This window comes from Pteropus alecto, unplaced genomic scaffold (genome assembly GCF_000325575.1).
Source record: "Pteropus alecto unplaced genomic scaffold, ASM32557v1 scaffold60, whole genome shotgun sequence".
NCBI lineage: Eukaryota > Metazoa > Chordata > Mammalia > Chiroptera > Pteropodidae > Pteropus > Pteropus alecto.
This window is the reverse complement of record NW_006430726.1, coordinates 4,653,043-4,658,096: the sequence shown is the minus strand read 5'-3', so window position 1 is coordinate 4,658,096 and position 5,054 is coordinate 4,653,043. Positions and strand designations below refer to the sequence as shown.

The window sequence follows — 5,054 nt, the reverse complement described above, 5'->3', positions numbered from 1 at the left end:
GCCCAGGGGCCCCAGGGCTCAGCCGCGAGCGCTTGGCCGGCCGAGGGGCGGCGACACCCGCCAGCGGAGGGACAGGTGCCCCAGTAGCGCACGCTCTGCGGGAAGGTGGCGGCACGGTCGGGAGCTTGTCAGCAATGACCTGAGGAGGTTTCGGGCTGGGCTGCGGGCAGTGGAGGGTGGAGCCAGACCGGGGGTGTCAGAGCCTGACGGCCTGCGAAAGCATCCAAGTGGGCAACCTTGGGCCAAGGGTGGGGAAGGGGCAAGTGACCCCGAAACCTGGGAACTTGTCCACCGAACAGCCAGTCATCAGCGGGCAGCAAGCACAGCCTCCGCGTGGAGTTTTAAACTGTGGCTGCTCACTTGCCAGCTGATAACCTTGGTCAGGTTACTTAACATCCGGTGTCCTTAACCTTCTCTATGAAACGGGGGCAGCCCACCTCAGTGTGGCTGTGGATTCAAAGTTCACATGCGCAAAGTGCTGCCTTTGCTCGCTATACTGTCGCCTTCAATTCCCATTTTTTGGATTGAAACAGACGCTCAGAGGAATGCCATAACTTTAGAGAATCCAGTGGCCATTCCGGTCTATCTCAGATAGACTTCCTGGAGGCCTGATAACTGTCAGCCAGCCTGCACCGGGCCCAATGGGGAACAAGGACAGGAAGACAAGGCTCTGCACGCAAAATATAGTCCGGCAAATGCCTGCTCGTTAGGCAGAAGAACGTGTGCCAATACTGCCTTGGCTGCTGGACCATGTTGGGGAGGAGGTCCCAGAGAGGCCCCGGGGACTGAGTCTGGATTGGTCCACGGGCTGAGAAAGGGAAGGGATGTGAATTTCTGATGGAGAACAAAGCTCTAACCACCAAGAGAGGTATGACATGTACTTATTGTCCTTACCACTGCCAGCGAGCTGAACAGACGGAGGGGAAAATGAACCACAGAGAAGCCATGACCTGCTCCAGGGTCATCCAGCTTTTCTAAAGCCAGCTTTCTAATCCTGGACCCCGGTGCTTCTTGGAGGCTTCTCCAACTCCAAGGACGTAATGTTGAAGCCCTAGCCCGAACTGTGACATAGCCAAAGTTTCCTCAAGAGATGTCCTTACCTGGACGTCACCGTCTTCCACCACTACTCCTAACCTTCAGCAAGCTCCTTCCTCCTTTGAGACCCTTCTCTCCTCCAGCCACCCTCTGAGGCCAGGGCAACCCCACCATCACCACCCAAACCTTGCCGCACCAAGCTCGCCTTCTCTCTTCCCCCGAACCCCTCTAGCTGCCCTGGGTCCTTGCCTTCGACTCAGACACATGCTCGACTATGTTCCAGTTTAAGACCGCGCTCCCTGGACCTGAGTTTCCTCTCCATTTGCCATCTCCTCTGTCCCCTCTCACCTATGTGCGGTTTCAATGACTCGGTCTATGCCGATAGGTCCCAAATCATCCTAGCACTGACCTGTCTCCTTCGTGCTGCATTGTGGGCATCCCGCAGTCACCCCACACTCCACATGGCCAAGTGGAATTCCTGGTCTGCCGCAAGACCACTCGGGCTTTATTTCATCTGCGGTGGCACCACCATCCCCCCAGTCATGCAGGCCAGCAACCCCGGAGTCCACAGCAGTCCTGGCCTATGCCGGATTCTTTTGCTGACAGCAGCCCTAATATCCAAATATCTCTCAAGTCTGTGCGCTCCTCCCCTTCTGCAGCACCCTCTTCGAGTTCAGGTCTGTGCCATCTCTCATGTCCTAGTCTCTCCTTCACCTCCCTGCCTCTGACCTTGCCTGCTGTAGAAGACCTTACCCGGCTGCCTTCCCATGCCTCCCCCACCCTCTCTATCAAGCACCGTGCTTTGCTTTCTTCATAGTACTTCGTCACTTATACGCTCCCAAATTATCTTGCTTACACATCTGCTTCCTGTTCTGTGTTATGATATAAGCTCCCTGAGGTCAGGAACCTTATTTACTATTCTAGCCTCATCATCTAAACACCTGGCCTGGTACCAGGTGCTTAAGAAATATTTGTCTGATGAATGAATACTCTAGATCACCATTGTCTGATGGCAGTATAATGCAAGGCACAAACGTGAGCCACATGTGTAATTTAAAACTTTCTAGCAGCCATATTAGAAAAGTAAAAAGAGATAGGTAATAATATATATTTTATTTAACCCAATACGTCCAAAAGATGATCGTTTCAACAAGTCATCAGTGTCAAAGATATTAATGACATACTTTACATTCTTTTATTTCATGCTAAGTCTTTGAAATTTTCTGTGTATTTTACACATATGGTGTATATCATTTCAAACTAGTCACATTTCAAGTGCTTAATAGCCACGTGTGGCCAGTGGCATCTGTATTGGACTTCATAGCTCTTATTCCTCTTATTATATTGACCTGGCTTCACTTGTGCTCCTTGCCGCTGTAAGAATGGGTGTGATAATTAAATCACTCATAGAGTTTTTTAAACATCCTCAGAGAGTCTACTATGTAGCCAGCATTGTTCTAAGCAGTTGTCACACAAAGATGAATTACAAACACATCTTGCCCACGATCACAGTCTAGTATGAGAAAAAAGACATGTAAACAATTGTCATACGAGGCAATAAAAGACAGGCATACAAATTGCTATAAAAACCACCAATTCTGTCTGCAGGAGTCAAGAAAAGCTTCAAAGAGGGGGCGAGGCTTTGGACCAGCCATGATGAACAAATAGAAGCTGGCCAAGCGGACAAGGAAAAGATGGGGGCTTTCCAGGCCATGGAGACAGCACATGTTAAAGGTAGAAATGTGGGAGATGTGAGGGAACATGTCACTTGATGAACTTCAAGTCATTTGTTCTGGTTGGACATGCTGGGATGTCGTGCGTGAGTGGAGCTGGCAGAAAATGAAGATGGAAAGAGGATCAGGGGCTTGATCCCAGAGAACCTCGGGTGCACAGAGCATTTAAAATTTATGAGTGGGAGGAAAGGCTGACTTGATCAGAGTAGCATCTTTAAAGCTCTACCTGGCAGCTGGTGAGGACCATGGTTTAGAAAGATAAGAGGTGGGAGGCAGGAAGACCAATGAGGAGGCTATGACAATTGTCCTAGGAAGAGATAATGAGGACCTGAACCAAAGTGGTGGCGACGAGGGGGAAGAGGAACGGGCAGATGTCAAAGGTCTGGAGAGGAATTATGAGGGGAGGGGGCTGCAGACAACTTTGGTTTTGGACATGTTGGGTTTCCAGTATTCATGAGGTTCCCAGGAGGAGCTGCCCCTTAGGTGACTGGGTGTGCTAGTCTGTGGCACCAAGAGAGGCGTGGGCTGTGGATACAGATTTTGGGGTCATCAGCCTAGAAATGTGGCTTCAAATCAAGGAAATGAATTCAATGTCTAGGGAAGAAGGTAGAGTCTAAGTGAATGATGAAGAAGAGATGCCACTGGGGAGGGCTTGGTCAGCATTGCCACCAGCAGAGCAGCCCACGGGCATCTGAACTTAGTAGCAGAAGCTTCCAACATCTCAACTCTGACAGCTGCTCACTCAGAGTCTGCAAGGGACCGAGGGCCAAGGCAAAGCTTTGGGGTACTGTGATATACACATTGGAGATTATATGATTCTGTTGACAATGTTGACAACAATTTTTCTTAATGCTGAAGATATGAGTGGTCAGAATGCTTGTAGTTGAGAAGGCTGCTTGAGAGGAACCCTCCCAGGTTTCTGGGGAGGTCACAAACCTAGTGGATATAACCCCATTTTGCAGCACTACAGTTATTATAAATTATAAAGTAATTTCACCAGCATTATCTACTTTAATCCCCACAACAGCTCTCTGAAGAATAATACAGAGCCATTTATGGATGAAGAAACTGGGGCTCGAAGAGGTAAGATGGCTTGCCTGGGGCCAAAGTGAATTTTGAGAAGGGAGAGGGTGAATTTTAATTGAGGTTTTCCGGCTATAAGTCATTATACTCATGATGCTGCGACCTCCCAGCAGCAAAGCACCACGTTGGGTACCTTCGAAATGGTGGATGGACATCCTGCAGATTTGGCCCGTTGACTCATTGCTCAGGAAGCTGAAGTCTCTCTGGAGTTCTCTGCTCGATGCAGATCAATAATTATTAAGTTCTCATTTGCTTGAAAAGGGTTGGCTATGACTAAAAATAGAAGGCATTAAGACAAAGTTTTTTGTTTTTTTTTTATAAGCATCAATCTTGCAAGCCACGAAGGCTAATATTATAGCTGTGAAATTTGATTCCAAGCTACTGGAAGCAAAAATAGAACCGTGGAGGTCTGCACACTGCCCATTCCCTGACGAGAAAGACACAGGGTGTGTGTGTGTGTGTGTGTGTGTGTGTGTGTGTCTATGAAAACCACTGAGTTAGCAGGGATTCAATAGAAGGGCCCGTCACCATGCCCGTTTCTGCCATGGGGAGGAAGTGAAAGCAGAGCTTCAGGGAACCTGTCACTAGGAAGCAGGAACTAAGAATGCTGCTGGGCAGGGACTGAGGGCACAGCACACAGCGACAGCGCTCCCCTGGAAGAGTGAAGTCGGAGTCGGCCCCAAGCCCACTCTTTCGCCCCACCCCCAGGGCTCCCGCTCCCTTCCCCTCTTCACGGGCTTATTTCCCACTCCTGAACCCTTATGACAAAAGGGGCATTTGTGTTCTTTTGAGAGGCCGCGCACTCTAAATGAATGTGCACGTGGCAGTCAAAACCGATGGTATAAGGACAGGACAAATGGCCTGAGAGTGACGAGGGCAAGGGCGATGTGCTTTAGCGGGTACATCACTAGGATCCTGCCTGGACACTGGCCAGTGTGCTCAGAAAACACCAAGCCACACAGCACTTAGTTACACTGAACACTGGGTTTCCCTCCTGTAACCGCGAGAGAAATGACTAAGGCCTCAGTTACCGACGTGGATGTTTTTGGGTGACGATGGCTGTGGGCCCAGCACATAACATAGTGCCAGGCGTAGAGCAGTTACATCCTCAATGGATGTAACTGAAGAGAAAAAAGGAGAGAGGAAGAAAGGAAGATGGGGTGAAAAAAAAAAGGGAGGGAAGGAGAAAGGGGGAAGGGAGGG

At 49.5% G+C, this 5,054-nt stretch overlaps 1 protein-coding gene across 1 annotated transcript in view; it reads left to right on the top strand.

Annotated features, from left to right (window-relative positions):
• Positions 1–5,054, top strand: part of BTBD1 (BTB domain containing 1) — a 52,335-nt gene that overhangs the window by 15,768 nt on the left and 31,513 nt on the right. Inside the window, exons 7-8 of the mRNA XM_025050050.1 lie at positions 2,644–2,769; positions 3,796–3,851. The gene's annotated coding sequence lies outside the window, so the exon portion shown is untranslated. The remainder of the gene's footprint in view (positions 1–2,643; positions 2,770–3,795; positions 3,852–5,054) is intronic.